Source organism: Podarcis bocagei (genome assembly GCF_964188305.1).
Source record: "Podarcis bocagei genome assembly, chromosome: Z".
Classification (NCBI taxonomy): domain Eukaryota; kingdom Metazoa; phylum Chordata; class Lepidosauria; order Squamata; family Lacertidae; genus Podarcis; species Podarcis bocagei.
In genome coordinates this window covers 45,035,307-45,058,536 of record NC_138140.1, presented here as the reverse complement: position 1 = coordinate 45,058,536, position 23,230 = coordinate 45,035,307, and the positions used below count along the sequence as shown (strand labels likewise).

At 40.5% G+C, this 23,230-nt stretch overlaps 1 long non-coding RNA gene across 1 annotated transcript in view; it reads left to right on the top strand.

The window, feature by feature from the left end:
* Positions 1–23,230, top strand: part of LOC308578594 — a 149,789-nt gene that overhangs the window by 107,637 nt on the left and 18,922 nt on the right. The window contains exons 2-3 of the long non-coding RNA XR_014004009.1: positions 1,465–1,560; positions 16,425–16,491. This is a non-coding gene — a long non-coding RNA (uncharacterized lncRNA). The remainder of the gene's footprint in view (positions 1–1,464; positions 1,561–16,424; positions 16,492–23,230) is intronic.

The following is a 23,230-nucleotide window of genomic DNA, read 5'->3' as shown; positions in this document are numbered from 1 at the left end:
CTGAAGTGATTGGAGATTTTATTTAAAGCTTCTATTTTAACAAAATATTCTTAATTGCTTATATGGCCTTTTATCAAAAGGACCAGTCAGGCCCAAATCCACTTAGATCAAAGTTTGTACATCAGATACTCCCAAACTATTCACTGGGTGTGAAGCTTTTAATTGCCAGGGGAAGGTGTTTTCTAGTAGTAAATTCCTGTGTGTGCCTATTGAATTCAGTGTGTCTTACTCCCAGGTAAGTGGGGTTATGATCTCAGCCTTAGTGTGTACAAAGACAATTGTGCCAAAGAATGGCAGTCTGCAAATATATTTACTGTATTCTACATTGGTTTGCTGCTCTGTAGCATAAAGCTTTTACAAATTAAACCCAAAATATTGTCTAATCTCTTATATGCCCAACTGATCACTGCAGTCTGCAGGAGAGGCCAACTCGCAGATACCTTATCATTAGGAGGTCTCTTCCATCTGATCAAGCCTATAGTGTGACAGCACCTGCCCCTTGGAACTCCCTTCCATTTCATATCAGGCAGGCACCATCTGTATTGTCTTTTAGTGCCTGCTGAAAACTTTCTTCTTTCAACAAGCCTTCTAAGTGGAGTGTTTTTATTCCCGTTGGCTTTGTATATTTTTATATATGCAATTTCAAAAATTATCCTTACATGTGCATTTGGTTTAGAAATGCTTTACTGTGTTGTTAAATCTATTAAAAATGCTTCCTAGGAAGCAATCCATAAATAAATAAAATAAACCACAAAATACATGGATGCAACGGACACAAAATCATAAATCACTGCACCCCTGAAATTAAAACACAGACTTATAAGATAGGAGGCCCAGACTTTGTAAATTATATAAAATGCCTGGGCAAACAGAAAGATTTGATCCTGGTGTCAAAATGACCAACAAGGTGCTGCTGGGAAGGCTGTGCAATTACTGGGGTGACGCTACCAAAAGACACCCTCCCTAATGGCTAGAGCAGCAAAAGGCCATTTGTGAGAAGGAAGTCCTCTGGGTAACCTGGTCCCAAGCCAGTTAGGGCTTTAAATATTAACCCAGCACTGTAAATTAAGCCAGGAAACAGACTGGGAGTGAATGTAGCTGACAAAGCATAGGCATAATATAGTCCAAGTCCCAGTTGATAATCTTGCAGAAATATTCTGGACCAGATGCAGCTTCTGGATTGTTTTTAGAGGTAGACCTATATCCAATGTTAGCAGACCATCAGTAATTGCAGCTAAAGTATCTCCATCCAAGTAAGGTTGCAGCTGGCATATTGGATGAAGAGTTTATACACTTGTCCTTTTGCTTCCCCAGCTCATCCCCAAGGAAAACTTCTCTTTAGCGCTCAATCAGCACAAATGGCAATTCAGGTTTTCCACAGGTTGCCTTTTCTTCCTATGTGTTGCCAGTGCTATGAAGTTGTTACACTAAGTGCCACACTTTAAACCAGTGCTTTTCTTTTAGATAAAAAGCTGCCGTTACTCTGTACCCTTGAGTACCCCCATTGGTGCAAGATGGACTGGAAAGTACATCACCATCTGCTCTGTACAGTGCAAATAGGTAGGTCCTACCCAATACCTTGCGTCTATCTGTCTACCATCTATCTATCTATCATCTATCATCTATCTATCGTCTGTCTGTCTGTCTGTATGTCTGTCTGACTATGAAAGAACCACCCAATCAAGTAAGGAAAACATGCACAAAAATCTGTTTTCTGTGTATGGCTTTCACGTGAACTGGGCTGCCTGCCTACCATCATTTTTCGGATGTAAAAATGTCCATAATGCAGAGAAACCTGTGGGCGCTGTGACCCAGGCCAGTTATTACATGTTTTAGCTTAAAATAAGAAAGCAGCAGCAACAATACCAATAAAAACAATTTATGCATGCACAATGTAATATAAACTCTTAATAAAATCTCAGAAAAATGTAAGAAGGAGTGTGGCTGTGTTTTTTTTAAGTGGGGAAAGAATAAAAACAGATTCCTGAGTGAATCCCCTGAAGGCACCAGGAAAGTAAAAAGTGTGCTGGGTCTCTTTAAAGATGAAGAATGAAGGAACAATGGCAAATATTTGGAGGGGGCGAGTTTGTTTAGCATGGCTTGAGGCTCCAGGAGCTTTGATGAACCCTAAAGCACCCAGCAAGAAGGCTATATGTGTTGGATGAGAAAGTGGAAAGAACCAAACGGCAGCTTTTCTGTGGCCAGCATTTAAGACATTGAGAGGCTCCTGGAAAGAAAAGAAAGGGAATGTTGGAAGCCCTTGTCTCAAGCAGGAAAAGAGATCTCATGAGTCTACCATGACTCAGGTAAGGAAACAAGATCAAACAAGTTCTGCAAGCGTGTGTGTAATCAAGTGCTACGCAAAGCACAAAATGCTGACAGGACTCTTGAAAAGGAAGGGGGATAACTTGGAGGGACAAGAAAGCGACACATTCTGCACAGTCAGCATTTTTTGAGGCTGGCAACGACACTGCTTGTTTCTGGCAATTGAATAGGTGCTGTCCCCACCAAGGACATGTTTTTACATAATAGAGATTAGATGGTTTATTTGCTGTTGCAGGGAGAGCCAGAAATCTTTCTTCTTTTGTGGTAGGGCCTCTGTTACCAGGGTGCCATGTTTTAGCCATCATTCAGATCACATTGCAATGTGACTGTTAGCATTCACACTCCCTATTCACTGCTACCATCTCTATTGCAACTAGGATTTTGAAGTTGGCTGTGCAATTGTTGCAGGTACCTTTCGTATATTAACCAGTACCCCAGTTACTCCTTCCATCTGCCCATACCATTTTGTGAGCATTGTTTTTCCAGAATGAACCCCTTCCTGGTTTTTATAACTCAAGTGCAAAAACATTCCTATGTGTCTGTCCTTGGCAGCAGTTTTCACCTCAGCTACAGTAGCTTGGATGCTTTTGCTGCCTCAGTAGTGGAATGCACGCACTTAGGCTGCTGCGTACACACTATATCTTTAAAGTACATTCAAGGCATACTCTTTCCCTTAAAAGTTTCTGACCACTGTAGTTTACCCTTCAAAGAGTTACATTTCCCAGCAACCCCTTAACAAGCTACAGTTCCCAGAATTCTTTGAGGGGGGAGATGTGCCTTGAATGTGCTGTAAAGGGTATAGTGTGTGCGCAACATCAGCAACCACATGGGTCGAAATGAGTACAGCTGTCCTCTCACAGAAGAGCTATATCTGAGAAAACTGTTTGCCTTCTATAATGTGTGAAGTGTGCATTGAAGAATGGAGCAGTCCCACAGCAATTAAGGGCAGCTTAGCCCAGCAGGTATGAGTACTGAGATCCTAAACACTGGGACTTTATTATTTATTTATGCCATTAAAATTTATATCCCGCTTGATTGGGGGAGGACCTCAGAATTGTTTACAGAAGGGGGGGCAATAAAATTATCTGTAACAGCAATTAAAACAAATATTTAAAAAATTAAAAAACCCAATAAACTAAAAAACATCAGCATTCTAGATATTTGGGTACGTTCATCAAAACAAAAATGTTTTTCAGCAGGTTTTTCAGCCTGATATCAATAGAGCCCAGGCACTGTTCCAGGTCATAGGTGCTGTGTAAGATTTAAATATAACCTCAGGTAAAAAAAACACACACAACCCCAGTCAGAACAGTCAGCTGGCAAACTGTCTTCCAAGAATCATCCTCGGTACAACTTTTGCATAACCCCCTGCTCTTGATACCTTTGTGGTAGATTTGCAGTCTTGTAGTGCCATGATTCTGGCACTTTGTTCAGCATCCAAGGCCTGTAGCTTGACAGATAAGTAATGTTCTACTGACATCTTTCCTTGTAAAATGGAAAGAAAGTGGATAATTTAATATAGATGTGACAAGCAGGAGATAGATTCCTAGCCTGCATGGATTGCCAGATTCAGCTCTGATTTGAAAGCATCCTTTAAAGCTAACGGAGGATTTTCATGTCCCTACAACTATTTCTCCCATCCTTTATAGAACCCAGTTCTATAAAGTTTCAGAGGATAAACTCAGAACTATATTTATTAAGACTTCTAAATTTGTTTAAAATTCTAATGAGAGCCATTTCACACATTATGCAGAACGACCTGCACACTTAAGAGTGGATACATTCAATCAGTACCTTTGGGACTTTATGTACTCACAAACCTTGTTTTTATCCTTAGAAGTTCTTAGGTGTGCACTTAAAATATGCAATGTGTGTGCAGTACTCCTAAGAGGTGGCTTGCACATACATTTAATCACTTGGTAATTCTCTAAACCAATGCTTAATTATCATTATTGCTCATGACTTAGCGTCAGATGTTAATGAATATTGTAGCTGTGGTGATTAATGTCTTAGGTTCCTTCAGAGGAGCAAACAATCATTTGATGCTACAGATTTATAAACCAGACTTTGGTGTGCATATGTTGCTTGCTTGCAAAAAAAATGTTCTGGCTCTAGTTTTCTTTCCACAAACATTTTTCTAGAAGTAGAGTAGGACAACAATCCTTAAGCTGTTTTGGTTTGTTGTCATGGCAGTACAAACTTCTTTCGGGCTAGGGTTAATATGAGTAAAACAATGTAACAACGGCAAGATCAGGGGATCCACTTTGACCCAACTTCCATTTAAAGATTAAAAAAATAATGTAATAGTTATAGGCATTAAAATGAGCATTTTGCTCACCTAACCAATCCTGGAGTCATGGGCTACTCTTCCCAAAGCATTGTCTTCAACTACATTCACTATCTCTTTCAAGATGTTCATGATACCTCCTCCAGCTTAGAGCCAGATCATCCATGAGGCAAGATGAGGTGACTGCCTGGGGCAGCAGGATCCACAGGGGCAGCAGATCCCGGTGTAGATCTTTATTCCCCATCTTGTCCCTGATGTAGAACTTCACTCACCCATTCTTCCCTGGTAGGGAGGGAGGCACCATTTTGTGGTTCGTCTCAGGTGTTGAAATGACTTGGGCTGGCCCTGCTCCATCCAGCTCTTTCATTCTCCTCTGAAGTGCAGCTACAAAGGGCATCTGCTACATAGGACTAGTGACTCAATGGAAGTGCTACCAGTTCATTCAGGGTCAGACTCATATGTCTGCAATAATTATGAATGAGTGTTGTGATAGAAAACCATGGATACCATATAGCTGTGGCTCTGTAAAGTAGAGAGTGCATGGAATAGAATTTGAACATGTTTCTCTGCTCCGCATGGGTGTTTCTTTACTCATATTCGAACATCTAGATCACTTCAGTAGATCATGCAGGCTTTCTAAAAGGTGCCATGCTCTCCAGGTGTGTGTGAACAGTTTTGTATGCATGCTGGTTTACACATTGCCTTTCCTTTTGCCCACAATTCATAACGTATGATGCAATTGCAAATGAGAAGCATCATTAAGGTTAAACAAACATTTCCTTTATAGATCTTGATTGATCTGAAATGGCAGGAACACCCAGTTTCAACAATCAGGATGCCAGAAAATGATTTAAATTCATTAAGCCATTTCTGATTTACCGAGAGCTAGCATACTGTTGCTAGAGGGAAGAACTCCGACTTGTGCAGTCTTCGCAAGGAACAGGAGTGCTGTGGATTGGGATTGCACTCAAAGTTGCCTGAACCTTTAATCTAAAATTGGATGAAACCTTTGTAGATACTTTCACAGTATTGCTGGTGCATAATGTAATTTTTCTCTTACCTCTGACAATGAACATTTTAAATATATTGTTACATTTGTACATTGCTGCTCTAGCCATTCTTGAAGGGTCTTCTGCCTGCCTCTACTTGTTCACACTAAGCTTCAGTTTTCAGTCATACAACTCTGGAGCTGGCTTTGATATTTAAGTAACACCAGCTACACTATGTGGCTGTTGAAGCAACTGTATAGACTATGGAGTTTGTCTACGGCATGTATCCAACTAAGTCCTACTCACAGTAGACCCATTGAAATTAATAGCTGTGTGTTAGTCGTGTCCATTATTTTCAATGGAGCTACCTGTGAGTAGGAGTAGCCGTATATTTTTTTTACATAAATACTGCCATTTGTTACATTTGTATTTTATCATTCGACAACAAGCTTGAAGGAACATTTTTGCATCTCTCAGCAACCCTTTGAGGTAGGCTAGGCAGAGGAAGAGAAAAATTTCAAAGGTGAGCTGCTGAGCTGAGCAGGAATTTAAACTCAGGTTTTCTGCATCCAAGTGCAAAATGGAAGTGAAATTGCAGCCCTAACTTGTGAAGAGGGTAAATTGCTTTGAATCAAGGCTATTTAAACCAGCAAGGAAAAACCCTGATATAAATAAATGTTTAAATCAAGTTTCCCAGTGGTACTTCTTCAGAGTTTCCTAAACAATGGTGCAGCTCTGATCACTAAACCATGTTGATTTGCAATTAAACAGAGTATTATTTAGAGTGTTATTTCATTTTTACAACCAGGCCTTTTATCTCTTTGTTGGCAAGCATTACTTTTTAACCTATTTTTAAATATTCCCATAAAGGATCTTTCTTATAATTAACCATTAATCCATGACCGTTTGTAAGGTTAACAGTCCAGTCCTACGTATGTTTAATCAGATGTGAGTCCTGTTGTGCAGCTTTCTGCCAGATTGTAGTTGAAGTTCTGGAATACAGAAACATGAACGCTGCAAAATTTTGTTTTCCACTCTTCTTTTCAGTGTTGTTCCTTTCTTGCTTCCCTCTGCCTTGTCCAAGGCCAACACTCACAAAAAGGTAGCAAACAAAAATGAAGCGTCCTTTGACTTTGAAAGGTTGAAGCATTTCTGAAAGTTACTGGGCATACCAGAGCAGTTTATTTTTTGTTAGGTGGAGACACAATGCCTATGCTACAATAATCAGAGTAGGCCCATTGAAACTAATGGACTTAAGTTAATCATGTCTATTAATTTCAACTCTGAGTAGGACTTGCGTTGGATAGAACCCTGTGTTTGTAGGTAGGGTGCAAATATTCATATTTTAAACCTGATCAAATTGGTATTTTATTTACAAAGAAAAACCTCCTGTAACTCAAGTGTATCTTGCAGAATCATTTATTCAGTTTAGAGACGCTAACACAGCTTTATAAATAAGCACTCAACAGTTATCAGTCTGCACATCATAGGCCTACCAGGGACTGGCAGGGAGTGAGAGCTGTATTTCTGTGTTGGCTGCAGAGGAGGGATGGAACAGTCCATCAACCCACTTCCTCACCTGGACAGAACTCCTGGTAACCTATGGCTACCAGACTAGCCACTATATATTTTGGAAAGTGCTTTGTCTGAATGTCTGGTTGTTGGGTTGTTTATTCTCTATGGGTTTGGCAGCCTCTCAAGATACCGTCACAAAATTTGGCACAAGGGTTCCTGAGGTGGAGGCAGTGCTATTCCTTGATATTTGGATGCAGGCCGCCATTTTGAATCAAAACGGCACACTGAAACATGACTTTGGCATGACTTCGCCCATTTTTTGGCATAGACTTGGCCCCTTCCCCTTGTTACCAGAACCAAGTCCAAAACGCTGTCCCTCCAAAGGCACTAAAGAGGTGGAAAGGTAAAAGTTTGTTCTAAGCTGCAGCATAGAGACTCAGCAGGATATCGCCAGAAGTTCAAGCACAAAGTAGCAAACACATATGCATGATTTCTTGCATCACTATTGGCTGGGAACGCGTATGAACAAAGCATGGTATTCTTCTACTTGGCTATCACCCTTATTCCACTGAAATCTTTCCCCCACATTTTTTCCTTTGGAAATAACAATAACTAAAAAAAATGCCTTTTAAATTATAACAGAAAATTAATGTCCCCCCCCTTTTCCATAGTTATTATTTACATGGGCGTTCAATTTTTACTAATTTTTAGCTGCTCTTTCTGTTATTTATTTGTACTTTGCTGAAGTGTGAAAACAACATCAAGTATGCTATATTTTAGAGTCACTGCTGATGCTGCTCTTTTGCTGGTGTACATCAAGAGTCTCTGTGATTTCAGTGGAAGAATGAGACAGACCCTTGTTAATATTATCTGCCTATCACTGCAGCCTTCAAGCCACTTAGTCCAGAATAGCCCCATTTGCCTCCATGGGACTAGCTCAGAGAAAAGCAATCTGAAAAGCACAGCCTTTGTCAAGTACTAATTCCCTGGTGCAGTTATAAAAGCACTTTTATTCCCTCCAGCTTCCCCACTTCCACTTTTGGCTAGCTTTAAGCTGTTCTGATCTCTTAAATGTAGGAAGATATTAATAAAAGATGATTTAAACAATATGATCTGAGTTTTCCTTGACAGATTGTATGAGGCAATGGAAACTTTCTATTCTGGCACAGACAACTTTTAAAACCACTCAAAGGGTTGGAGAAACACATTTTTATAGTAGTAACTGAACTTTGTAGTATTATTTCAAGTAATGTGCTCTCTGCTCCCCGCCCATCCGTCCCACACTTGCACCAAACGGTTTCATGCTAATAGATGCAAGATACAAATAGTTCTTTGAATATTTTAATCCTGTTTTTCTTATCTGAGCCATTGATTCATTCATCGGTCAGATTTATCCGTTTGACTGCATGCTAAAAAGCTGTCCAATTTAACTGACCCAGTCTTGCTACCAGGACCAAATCATCTCACTGTTCATTTCAGAGGATGTGATCCACAATAGTGCCCAGCTGCACTTGTGAAAGACTTCTATCCTACCTCATCAATAGAAGTAATCAAACTTAATGGCTGGACATTTTTAGTAAGTTGTTTTGATGGGATGTAAAAAAACAAACAAACTAAACCCATAGCAACCTCTGATTCCCCTCTCCAAGCAAACTAGAAGAGAACAGAATATTCTTGTTCACAAAGCTGTTTTCAGTATGACTGAGGGCTGATTCCACACTTCACTTGTCCTAAAGCACAGCTCCAAGTGGTTTTCCATTTGCCCTGGCTCATTCTCCTGGGAAAACTTGCTGCCTGCCGCTGAACCGCTCAGACCCATGTCTAGGAAGCACAGAACAAGCAGAAAATCTCTTGGCCCCTTTGTGTGACTTTTGCGGCCTATTTAATTCAGTTCAGAACCGCTTTAACTGCCATGACTTCTTCCAAAGAACCATGGCAATTGTTCTGTGAGGAGGGAGAAAATTGAGTTCTAGATTGCTAGCAGCTTTATAAAGCTGGATTTCTCTTATTTCCTAGATGAGAGCTATAAAAATAGATTTGAATGTGGTTTCAGTGGGTGGTATTATTACTATTACTACTACTATTACTGTTATTATTAAAATGTGCATACTGCCCTTTATCCATCGCTCTCAGGGTGGTTCACATAATAAATTTACAATATATAAACCACAAAATACATAAAAAATAAGAAAAGTGACAAACCAGTATTCCCCTTCCTGAACACATTTAAAGGGGCCTGGTTGAAGAGGAACATTTTTGCCTTGTGCCTAAAGGGGTATAATGAACCTGCCTGGGGAGAGTATTCCACAAAAGGGGAGCCACTGCAGAAAAGGCCCATTCTCATGTTCTTGAAGAGGCACACAATGAAAGGCCTCAGATGGTGATCACAGGGCCCAGGTCGGTTCATATGGAGAGAGGTGGTCCTTGAGATATTGTAGTCCTGAGTCATTTAAGGCTTTATAGCTCAAAACCAGCACTTTGAATTGGACCAGAAAACTAACTGGCAGCCAGTGCAGTCGAGGCAGAATCTGTGATATTCTCAAACCGCCTTGCCCCAGTGAGCAACTTAGTCACCGAATTCTGCACCAGCTGAAGTTTCCAAACTGTCTTCAGATGCAGCACTACATATAATGTGTTGCAGTAATATTATAGACACAACCCCAGGGACAATTGGAAGTAGTTGTATGCTTGGTAGAGTGGTTTAAATGGTTTTTATCTGGGACAGATAGTTGTGAAGAGTGACCCTGGTTCCGCCGCCCTCTGTATTGGACATAAGCAAGCACCTGCAATGTTGATTATATGGAAGGGTCCCAACAGAAGGCAACCCTTGTGTTGGGTCTCTTTAAATTGTGCAGCTTTAAATAAATACAGAAGGAGTAGCAAACCTGCTGTTGTGAGTTTTTGAGAAAATCTACACACACCAAAAACTCATGGTCTCTGCCCAATTCTAATAAGGAACCATTGTAGTCAAGAGATGAGATCACTTTGTAAAGCAAACAAGCTTTAATGGACTCATGCCTACTAGGAAAGGGCAGCCAACGATCAAAGAGGAGTTTCTAGTGTGCAGCTGAGTTAACTTTGAAAATGTAATTTGCCAGTTGAGGGCACACCCCCAAATCCAGGACAGTTGCTGTGCCAAAGGGGTAATTTACCTCCGGTTCAGACAGCCTCTGAGTGGGGGGAAAAGGGGCTTGTGAGATTTTGCTAAAATTGTCAAAGACAGTGAAGAAACCTGAACTGTAAGATTCCCCCCCCCCCTTGAACTGGATGGCTGCTCACATTTCTGCCACACAGAAAAAATCAAGGTGAAGAAATGGCCCTTATATTAAATTTATTTAAGTAAATTAGACCACTGATTTAGAACCCTGTGAAGTTCTCACTCTGGCTCATAAACTCATAAACAATTATTACAGTAAGAATTTCATTCAGATCTGGTAACAAGAACAGAAATGACTGAGTGTCTCTGTGGTGCCAGGATTATTCAAGTCCTGCCTTTATCCTTGGGCTTCCTTGGTTTTGCCCTTTAACCTCCTCCTCCTAGTCAACAAAAGTTCTTTGAGGTAGGTGCGGAGCTGAGTAGCTGGATCTCGCTCAGCCCATGATAGATGTAAGTCTTCCAATTCAGTATTTTTCTTTTCTAACAAGTGCATTTCAGTCAACCATGATTCATTTTTACAGGCTTTAATCATAAGATGGCAGTCCTGAGTGCACACTAGTGATAAAGTCCTAGTGAATCCCGAGGTGCTTACTTCTGAGTAAGCATGTTTAGGATTGTGTTTACAAGTGTATCTAGCTGATATTTTTGAATGTCTTAGTTTATCACCTGCACCTGATAAATGAAACTTAAATGTATCAATTACCCCAAACTCCAATATAGAAGTCAGTCAATCAATCAATCAATCAATCAGTCAGTCAGTCAATCAATCAATCAATCAATCAATCTTTATTGCAGCCAAAGACCAGACAGCAGAGTTAAGAACAACAACATACGGCACAACTGCATAAAGAAGCGAATGTAATTAAAAATTGCCTATAAACTTATTTACATTAAAAATAACACTCCTTCAGCTAAAATCTGTATTCCGTAGATTAAAATCAGTATTCATTTGCCGGCCATCGCTGTCACCACAGCCTGTCTTGTCCTCGTTGCTATAAAACAGAATTTCGCAATAATCCTGATGATATCCAGATCGGCAAGAAGGTATTTAACATAATTTTCCTCTGTGTGGCCAGGTAATTTCCTTAATAATGGTAAAATTAGCTCTCTTTGGGTATCACGGTACAACGGGCAGTATAGAAGAACGTGCCCAATGGATTCAATCTCATTAGAGTTGCACGGATGTAATCTTGTTCAACTGGGATGTCATGATATCTGCCCTCTAGTAGTGCTGAAGGGCGAGCATTAAAACTGGCTCTGGAAAATGCCCAACAATACTTTAGGGTTATCCAGGGCACTTACGTAATTTGCTGGATGGGATCTTTGGGGTTTGTGCAGAGATTATAGATTTTAAAAGATTGGGTAAAATCATTTTGGAATTCTATGTCCCAGATTCATTCTTTGATTATATCTCTGGTGCTTCCCATTTCCAGTCTTAAAAAATATTCAAGAGAAAGGCCATAAAAGGACAGTTTTCTTGTAATGCCCTTCTACCATTTTGTTTGATAGTTACAAAATGTTGAGGTGTTTAAGTATAAGATAACTTGCATTTTAATGAACCAAAGCTGACACTTGTTTTTTATGGGGAATTAATTTCCGGGCAGATTGTATCCATGCTACCCCACACGTGGCTTTATGAGCACATTTTCAGACATGGGGAATGAAAAAAAAGCACATTTAAAGTCATATCTTTTGTTTCAAACTTGCTTATAATGTTAAATATAAAACTACATTTACAGTGACGAGTAGTTTCTAATGATAATTTTATTGGTCCCTTTCATACAAAAAGAGTTATCTTTGCTGAACACATTTACTTTCAAATTATAGTTATATCATACATAAACTATAGATGCTCCAGTTTCCTAAATCTGCAAAACCAACCAACCCATCCTCTGCATTGCTGACAGTGAAGCTTGCTTTTGTGTGTGTATGTCTGTTACAATGATGTGTGGGAAGAAGGTTTTTCCGCAGTGTGAATGGAGCTGCCACTCCCTATCAAGAGAGAGGAAATTGATGACTCTGCACAAGCACCCTGCTGGTCATTGCTGCAGAGTGCTGAGTCACTGATATTATTTCCTGCTGATCTGCTTTCTCTGCAGCTCGCTTGAAAATGGCTTTAAGGTTAGTGAAACTAGGCTGGCATCAGCATCACCTCAAAACCGACAACCGTTATGAGTCTGTTGAGACAATTAGATTCTTCCCCCATATGCTTAGCTACCCTTCTTTTCAATTATTATTTTTTAAATTACATTGTCTACAAGGCTCTAGATTGCAGAAATGAATCTCTAAAAAGATAACTTTATCTCACTGTTGCTCACAGGTTTTTCCCCAGCTGTACCTCACAGGAACTCAGTTCCGGCACTGCTCAGGTGGGTGCCATTGCCATTATAAGAGAGCAAGAGTGGTGTTCGTGATGAGTTCTGGCACCTCTTTTTCTGGAAAAAATAGCACTGCTGGTGCTGGTAACTTTCAAGTCTTGATATCTAAAACTCTTTGCAAAACCCAGTTCACAATTTATATCCAGTACAGCTTAGGAATCTGAATCACATCAAAATGGGAGGGTGCTTTCTTCCTTTATATATATCCCATCCCCATCTTAGGAGAAACAGTAGTAATTGGGAGGGATTATCACATGATGTATAGAAGTGAGAGCTGGACCATAAAGAAGGCTGATCGCCGAAGAATTGATGCTTTTGAATTCTGGTGCTGGAGGAGACTCTTGAGAGTCCCATGGACTGCAAGAAGATCAAACCTCTCCATTCTTAAGGAAATCAGCCCTGAGTGCTCACTGGAAGGACAGATCCTGAAGCTGAGACTCCAATACTTTGGCCACCTCATGAGAAGAGAAGACTCCCTGGATGTTGGGAAAGATGGAGGGCACAAGGAGAAGGGGATGGCAGAGGACGAGATGGTTGGACAGTGTTCTCGAAGCTACCAGCATGAGTTTGACCAAACTGCGGGAGGCAGTGGAAGACAGAAGTGCCTGGCGTGCTCTGGTCCAGGGGGTCACGAAGAGTCGGACATGACTAAACGACTAAACAACAACAAATAACATGGTACACAGTTCTGATTGCTGCATCTCAAAAAGGATATTGCAGGGTTGGAAAAGGTGCAGAAAGGGGCAACCCAAATGATCAGGGTGTTTGACTATTTTATAAGGATTATGTTTGGGGAGTTAAGAGTGGATGCAATCGAACTTTATTAAAGTTATGCATAAGAACATAAGAAAAGCCTCCTGGATCAGGTGAGTGGCCCAACCTGCTCCTGCAATGGCCAACCAGATTCCTGTGGGAAACCCACAAGCAGGATTTGGGCACAAGAGCACTCTTCCTTGTGGTTTCCAGCAGCTGGTATTCAGAAGCATCCAACACTTGGAGTCAGAGCATAGCCATCATGGCTGGTAGTCACAGATAGCTCTCGCCTCTGTGAAATTGTCTAATCCTCTTTTAAAGCCATCTAGGTTGGTGGCCATCACTGCCTCCTGCGGAAGAAAGTTCCATAGTTTAACTAAGTGCTTTGTAAATAAGTACTACTTCTTCTTCTTCTTCCCTGCCTATCTGGCTAGGTTTCCCCAGCCACTCTGGGCAGCTTCCAACAAAATATTAAAAACACAATAAAACATCAAATATTCAAAACTTCTCTAAACAAACCCACCCTCTGAATCTTAGCATCCTGAATCTTCCAACATTCAGCTTCATTGCATGTCAATGAGTTCTACTATACAGTGGTACCTCTGGTTGCAAACGGGACATGAGCAGAACGCAACCGGCGTCTGCACATGCACAGGTCACGATTCGTCGCTTCTGTGCATGCACGTGACATCATTTTGAGCATCTGCGCATGCGCGAGCAACGAAACCCGGAAGTAACCCTTTCCAGTACTTCTGGGTCGCCGCGGGACACAACCTGAAAAGACATAACCTGAACCGAACGTAACAAGAGGTATGACTGTAATGACAGAGGAAGGAAAACGTTTCTCTATCCACTTTCTCCGTGCCAGGCATAATTTTAAAACTTTTATCATGTCAACTTTTTCTTGTCTGTTCTCTAAATCAAAAAGTCCCAAATGCTACAACGTTTCTTTATAAGGGAGTCTATCATCCCTTTCATCATTTTGGCTGCCCCTTTTTGAACCTTTTCCAACTCTACAATATCCATTTTTGAATTAGGTGGCCATAACTGCACACATTATTTCAAATGCCGTTACAACATAGATTTGTGTAACAGCTTTATTGTACCAGCAGTTTTATTTTCAATTCCTTTCCTAATGATCCTTTGGAATTTGCCTCTTTCACCACTGTCATGCACTGGGTCAACATATTCATAAAGCTATCTAGTATGACTTCAAGGTTTTGTTTCTGGTCCATTAGCACCAGTTCATATCCCATGAGTGTATATGTGAAGTTATGGTTTTTTGCCCCAACATGCAACACTTTACACTTGTTTACATTGAATTGGACTTGCCATTTTACCTCCCGTTCATTCAGTTTAGAGAGGTCCTTTTAGAGCTCACCACAATCTGTCTTTATTTTAATGACCCTGAACAATTTAGAATCATTAGCAAAAGGCTGGATGAGGCTGCTGAAGAGGCCAGAAATCATCTTGGCTGTGAGTCCTAGAACAGCTGCTTCCTGCCTTGCAGGCCTTTTCCCACCTGGCCTGGGAGGGTGAAGCCCTGACTGACTCCAGCTACAAAAGCCGAGGCTGCTGAAGAAGCCAGAGACCATATTGGTTGTTCCTTAGTTCAGAAACAGGTCATCGAACCTGAGCATCCACAGCCGCCATGAACCACCATTTGCAGGGTTGGCAGCAACAGTAGCAGATACGTTCTACGCTTAAAGTAATATTTTTAGTCTCTTGCTAATTATGCTGTTTTAAATGTGCATATTTGACTTCCTTTAGTAACGTTTTCTTTTGAAGATTTTTTTGGTTAACTTTGCTGTGTTAAATGTGCATTCTGTAGTTGACCTCCTTTGTAATGTTTTATTTCGAAATCTTTAAGATAGCATTTTAGTTTCCTGCTAATTATTTTTGCTTTGAATGTATGCTTTATAGTTGACTTTCTCCTGTAATGTTTTATTCTAGATTTTTTTATTTGATGTTTCAATATAAGTTGTAAGCTACTTTGAGATTTTTTTCTTTGAAATATAAAGCAGTATACAAAGGAAATTATCAGCAATAATAATAACACTGTGAAGAGCACCTTCCACACTCTGCCCCTCCCAGCGCTGGCAGCAGCGAGGGATGGGTAAGCACACTCTGTCCCTGCTTGGACGCACACCTGCCCCAGGCACCTGTGGACAGTACTATGCCCCTGGGAAGAGGAGCAGTACATGAGTCTATGATTCTATGCCATTGCTTGTGTGCTTAGTGGGTCTCAGCCTGGCAAGCAAAGTGAAAGAAATGGGGAAGAACAGAAGCAGCTGCACGTGGTGACAGGAGGAGGTAGATTCAGGGAGTGGGGGGAAGCTGACAGAGTGTGCTTTACCAAAAGGGACTCCCAAAACACTGGTGCGCACGCAGTGCCTCTGATTGCCAGTTGTTGCGCAATAACTGTAAATGTGCGCTGCTTGTGGGCTTCCTAGAAGCATCTGATTGGCCATTGTGGCAAACTAAATGCTGGACTAGAAGGACTGTTAGCAGGACTCTTCTACTGCTGTCATATTCATCTCCGTTAATTCGTTTTAGCTGTTTTGAATATATAAAATAATCACACCTGTGGACTGGTTGCTAATGCTGTCTCTGAGTACCAAAGTACTTCCCCATGCTGTCATTAAAAGACTTCCAAGTCATGTATGTATTGTCATCCCCATCAGGAATGGAAAAATATGGAAATGTGTTGTTATTTATAAATGCATTCAGTTGGCTGCATTTCTAAAATAATTAGATTTGCTACCTAACCTGACCTTAGCAGCACTGGATTGGTTTTGGAGAAAAATTAAATTTTAATCTAAATGTTAATTTTTTAAATGGATAAGCAGTTAGGAGCCACTCTAACAGACATTTCCATTGCGTTGGGTATCAGTCCCCCTGTCTGGATGTGTATTACAGAGCACTTACTTTACAGAAAAATGAGCTTCTTCAGAATCTCATTTTTCCTTTTAATCATTGTTCTACCACAGCGTGATTTTAGTCTCATCTCACTTTCACAGGGAAGGTTGGGGACGTGTTGCCAATGAGTGAATTCAGAGAAAGCTATGATTGAGGAATCCCCGCAAGGTAGGACTTGGCTTGTTTCAACTCAGGCTGATGAGAGTTGTAGTCCAAAACATCTGGAAGGCAACAAAGACTAGTGTACATTAGGATGTGTGTTTTATAGCATCTTAACTCTTTTTCATAGCAAGCAATATTTTTTTACAGTGAGTAAACTAAAAATAAAAAGGGTACTGTAGACCAGAAACTCAGAGCAAAACAGATTCAAAATTGTGACTGTTTCTTAAGGCACTGGTGCTCATCTTAGCTTTTGTAATCTCTGTGGTAGGCTTTCCTCAGCCCTTTTAACACCACATCAATCCCTAACAGCTGCTTAGGTGGCCCTGTATCATGTACACATAATCAGTCTGCAATATTTCCCAGCTTTTGTTGGCTGGAATAGTGAAACAGCCATATGGTGACTTTTTGGGATGTGGTGACTATCCATGTGTGAACATGTTTGCAACTCACCTGCTCATTCACCCACTTGGTATGTTTTAATCTCTCCACTTATCATCTGTATCAGAGCATCCAAAAGAACGGACACTTCTTGTAAAACAGTGCTGTCCAGATTTTGTGGACCATGTCCCATCATCCCTAGCCATTAGCCACATTGGCTAGATCCAATGCAAGCTGTAGTCCAACAGGCACACCCCTGGCTACCACTGTCTCCTAAAAGATCACCCTCTGGTGACTTTCCCATCAGTTTGCCATTTATCTCAGTGGCATACTGAGGTCTCAAATATCAAAAGTGGTGTAAGAACTCAGAAACTGGGAGCTGCAACATTGGCCCAAAGTCCAGCTCACAAGACCAGTGCAAACTGTACCGTCCACGAGTCTGCCCTAGTGAGAGAATGAATATACACTTCTCTCTATGACAGTTTGTGCCTTTCCACTGAGCAAATTGGCCCTGCTGTCTTGCCATGCTATCTTGTTCAAGGAAAAGAGATGAGCATAAAAATAGATCTTGTTAGATTTTCAGGCTCTAGGAGAGAACTGTAACCTAATCCCCTACATAATCTAATTTACACAGTGCTTTCTCGCAGCCTCTGTGTTGAGAACGGCAGCTCAGGCTTGATAGCCATCATTTTGGAAGACTCACTAGCTGCATTTTAAAAACAACACAACAACTGATCCCATGTTGTCTTGCAAATATGCAAGTTTGCAAAGTTTGTAGCACCTTAACTAGTTAGTTCAATCAATCTGTCCTTTTGCCTCATAGATGTACAGAGTGTGCTGAGACCTAGTAGCAGCACCAAGCCAAGACTTCAGTGCAGACCAAATAAATGTAGTACTCTTTAAAGCAGGCCTTCTTGGAGCCTTGTTTCCAGTCTCCTCCCAAATGTCCTCATAGAAATGCGTAATGTTGATCTTGTTAAAAAAGAAAATAAAAAAATTGCCGGCAAATGTAGTAATGGCCAATAAATTATATAAAGTATTGCAACACACGCAGCACCAATGTGGCTGTTTCGATAGACTGTAATTGTTTTCCAGCTCTTACCTCGTCAGTTGCTCTGGCTTCCAACTGGGGGAGAAGTGAATAACAAGCCAATCAGCATGCAAAATATAGAACAGGGTGGCACAACACACGGCCATCAGCCAAATATGAGATTAACATGTGACTGTAGCAAAGAACAGGCAGTCTCTGCATTCTGTCTTTTCAGTGCTGCTTAGAAGTGCTCCTCTTCTATTCTACAGTTAATCCATCAAAACAAATCATTCAGCTCCACAGGGTTAGCAGACATAGGGCTGTATCCAATTTACCCTTATTAGTATTATGATTAATAATGGTAACATGAATTTGATTTCTTACCTGCCCTGCACCAGAAGATCCAAGGATGTGTTGCAACAATTTAAATACAGCATTACAAAGTTCTACCTAAGAGTTAGGTCCATGGAAATTAATGGGCCTAAATTAGTCACGTCCATTAATTTCAGTGGGGCTTCTCTGGGTAGTATTAGCATTGACTACAACGCATAATCTCATATTGATTCTATCCTGGTTTATTCATTGCCACTGCATTTTATCTGATATACTTCACTTGTGTACGGAACAGCATGCTAATGTGCATGTAGGTTACACAGATCCAGTTCATCTATGTGTGGTTTTGTGCATGTTCATCTTCACATGATTGTTTTCAGTTGAACTCAAATGTTTCTCATGTACACTAGTAGGCAGTGCTTGATGGGATGCATTCGACTGGTTGTTGTCACCTCTCCTCAAATAATAATTCCCCACTCTCCTTGAGTTCCGGAAACCTGAAGTCAGTTGTGGACATTCGTGCAGTTATTTGCTTAGCTGTGCATGTGGCCACTTCCCACCCCCACCCCTGTTACAGGTTTTCCAATATACCAGACTTGCACAGAACAGCAGGTTACAAACATGTGTTTGTGTGAGTGCGTCTCTTGTTCCTGGCTCCATCAGCAGCCCACCAAGGTACTCCTTGCCAATGGAAGGAGGGGGTGTCGTAATAGTCAGCACCCAGCAAAACATCACCACAGCTGTAAAAACAAAACAAAACCATTCACACAATATGCTTCAGTACATCCACGTGATTTTATGTTCAGTACATCCATGTGATTTTATGTTGGATTTCCCCCCTTATGGCATTATCCAGGAAATCTAGAAAATCATAATTAAATTCTGAGGAGGAAATTGTGGGCTGACACTGGGATGAGGACAATATAATGTGGAACATGCAAAGAGCATGTGCATATGAGATGTATAAAATCTTCTTTAAACTACTTTGTGTGCATAGCCTCATATATACTCTCTCTCTCTGTGTATATATGAGGCTATGCACACAAAGTAGTTTAAAGAAGATTTTATTATCTGATTTACTTCCTATTCAAATACATTGAAGGAGGGGTTTGCTCAATGAAAACATTTGTTAGTAGCAGAAGCTGAGATCAGGGAAGAATCAGGAAAGGACTGTACTTTTCTGCGTATAATACGAGGTTTGTTTAATAAAATAATTATGTTTAAAATTGGGGGTCGTCTTATACATGGATAGTGCATAGGGGGGGACGTGAGCCGGAGATTGTCAGAGGCTTTGGGGCATGTTATCAGTGGCTGCGCCAAGCGCTAGTGATGATTGGGTGTGTGAGTGGCAGTGTAGTTAATTCGAGTGAGCAATTTCCTTCACACACCCCCCCCAAAAAAACCCTCAACAACTCTGGGCAATCCTCTCCAAAAAAAACTCAACAACTCTGGTCAATCTCCGTAGTCCCCAAAAATATACACTGGGGCAGAAAAATACGGTACTATACATGGAAAAATATGGTACTTTTTCACACAGTGCCACAGTTTGCATGTTACGGTAAACCATAGTTTATCATGTGGACAAAACAAACCACAACCCTTATTATGTGCAAAAGAAGCAATATGGTTTATTTTGCTCCAGATAAACTGTTATCAGTAAAATAGCAACAAACCTTATCAAAATTTGCTTAGGGCAAAACAAATCACAACCCCCAGTTTAGCTATAATGCTAAGCCAGGGGTTTGCTTCTCCAACACTGATAACCTCCCTCTGGTGGGTGGGTGGTGCTGGGTTTTGGCTTCATAAGCATCCACGCTTGGAAAATGAGTTTCATAGAATCATAGAATCGTAGAGGGGGAAAGGACCTTGAGGATCATCTAGTGCAACCTTTGGGTTGCTGCTGGAGGTTCAGTTAGAGTTAAGACTAAAGATCCATTCATTTGCATTTGCAAAATGGGAAATGTGGTGGTTTCCCCTAAAACAGGAAACATTCAACTGGTGTGATATCTAATTAACTGCACTAGAAATCAGTTGGGTTGGGCAAGAGCCAGAGATTCTTGGAGTATGCATTGATCTGACTGTGCCGTTATTCTGATGTAGCATTGAACACTCAAAAAGTTTCAAGTTTCCCAGCACAAAGTGAGAATACCTTTGTTTTCTCCAAAGCCCCAAATTTGGATTTCTTAGAGGAGTAAGGAGGTAGGTTAAATAATGGAGAGTGTGTTTTCTGGAAAGGGGTGGATGGGGAGAAGTACCTTTGAGCACTCATTTGGTTCATGTGCTGTCTGTTCATCTACATTCACCGGTAAAGAGAGCCCATTTCCCAAAATCCTGGAAACAGTCTTGCCAAGAGAGAGATCCTGTGTATGTGTATGCATGTGTCTGTATCTAGTTGTTTCAGAAGAGAATCTACTATAAAAGGAGTTAATTTATGTTAATGGTTTTGTCAAATTAAACAACTACACATACAAATTTACTTCCCTGAATTCATGGCATTACAATCTTCCCCATGGCAACACCGAGAGTCAGATATTGAGTGGCAAAGTTCAAATGGGTGAAAAAGGAAACAAAATAGTCTAAATATATTCAATTACCAGTTTCTTTAAAAAAGAAAAGCAAGATAAACCTTTAGACAGTGTTTTCTGCTTGCGGAGTCCTTTATAATGTTTGTTCATTTTCTTCCCATTGTACTAAAATGCATATACAGAGAGTCCTTTTAATTTCCCATTATACTGTATACCAAAGCATTCATGCCTAATACTATTACTGATAAAGAAACCACAAGCATATTTGCAGAGACTGAATGTCTATAAAGAGACGATCAAGGGAGTCCCTTGAGAAAATAAAGTCCCATATCAGATTATGATGTGAAAAGGCTGGAACTAGTATGCTCAGCTCAATTACAGAAGAGAAAGAGAGAGAGAGAGAGAGAGAGAGAGAGAGAGAGTGTTTTAAAGAGAGTCAGTCCTGTTTTATGTCACACAATTATTTTCTTAAGCCTAGGAACATTACATAAATTAAAATTTAAGATAATGGTCATTTGGCACAAAACAAGCCCTATGAATGCTTTGGATAATAATTAAAGAGGATTTAGCAAGATAATCAGTTAATATTCTGTGGACTTTTGCATCCAAAGTAAAAGCTGAGAGATGTAGTGGCCCTGTTGGCATGTTATGTGATTTAGTGTGAATGGAAATATCACTTTCATTTTGCTGATCTCGCAGTGCAAGCAGGACCAACAAACCATGATTCCTGGCTTACCAAATTGGCCATGTGACACCCAACTATGTCCCCGCTGGTACAAAAGGATAAAATGGGAGAGGTGTTATTGAATCACAGACTTGTAGAGTTGGAAGGGACCCTGGGGGTCATCTTGTCCAACCCCCTGCAATGCAGGAATAGGCAGTCGTTCCATACAGGGATCAAATCTGCAACCTTGGCGTTATCAGCACCATGCTCTAACCAGCTGAGCTATTGGTTAGTTTTTGTTTTTGTTCTTGCTTTTATTATGTATTTTGTGTTTTGAAGAAGGGCGGCATACAAACTTTAATAAGAATAATAAAAAATATTGTCAGCAGATTTATCTCTGTAATAAATTTATTGTGTGGATTGTCAGCATTTTTTTAAAAAAGCAATGGCAACCTCTGTGCAAATATATTTTTTAATGGAGAGAGAGAGAGAGAGAGAGAGAGAGAGAGAGAGAGAGAGAGAGACCATGCATAGCTGCAAAGCTCACCGGGTCACTCATAATCTCTGCATTATATGTGCATATGCTTGCATACATATATAGCAAAAAAAACAACAACCCAGATAGACTAAAGTTTTAACAGTGTAAGCGGCTCCAATAAAAATGGAAAGTAAAATGTGTTCTGATGGATGTGAGAGTTTTATGGCTACCTCCCAGTTATTGTAAAATCCCATCATGAGATGACCTAGCATGTGACACCATCTTGTAAGACACAGTAACTACAGTGGTACCTCGGTTTAAGAACTTAATTCGTTCCAGAGGTCCATTCTTAACCTGAAACTGTTCTTAACCAGAAGCATCACTTTAGCTAATGGGGCCTCCCACTGCCACCGCACCACTGGAGCACAATTTCTGTTCTCATCCTGAACCAAAGTTCTTAACCCGAGGTACTATTTCTGGGTTAGCAGAGTCTGTAACCTGAAGCATATATAACTTGAGGTACCCCTGTACTAGATCCCCCAGAAAATGCATTGGACACAGTGTTTGGGACGTTCTCTTGCAAAAAGAACACCATGGATGAACCTACTGCTTCTTGCTCTCCTCTCCACTTCTGCTTAGGAGATGGAACAACACTTGGCCACACAGCAAGTGGACTCCTCCCCTTTGCACTGGAAACCACGAATCCTAAGAAAACCTGTTCCTGCTTTGGCAGATTTCGAAAAGCATTTATTAGTTTTGAGATAATGTGATTTCATCATTGGAACTGCAGAAAAGAACATATTTAAAAAATGCATGTTGATGGTTCCTCTTTCTCCCTCTCTTGCTGTTTAAAAATATAAGAGCTTAGCTAAGTACAGAAGGTAGAACAGTGTCTCAAAGTTGCTTGCTGATGTGAGTGCTGTGAGTGTTTGTTCTTATAATGCCGCAAAGCAGCCATCATAGATGCAGTGAAATTTCATGACTTCCAAGTGAACTCTGTCTCCATGTCCTGGAGTCATTTTAAACTGTCCAACTTACTTAGCATCTTTGGGGTTCTGAAGCCATCTAGAGTATTGTACAGAGAGCTGATAGCAGCTGACCTCTTATGTTCCTCGCTGCTATCTTCTGCAGACTGGGAAACATTAATTTGATTATGCTGCTAATGAATCCTTTTTTATATACTTGTGGTTATTATGTTATGTTTTTAGTGTGTACCCATATCCTACATGCAAAAAAAAAAAAAAGTGACCTTGCTATATTTGAATGTGTGTTTAAATATAACAGGTGCTTGCAGCAGGGAACACCTGAGTGGCTGGTGTTTCATAGATAGATAGATA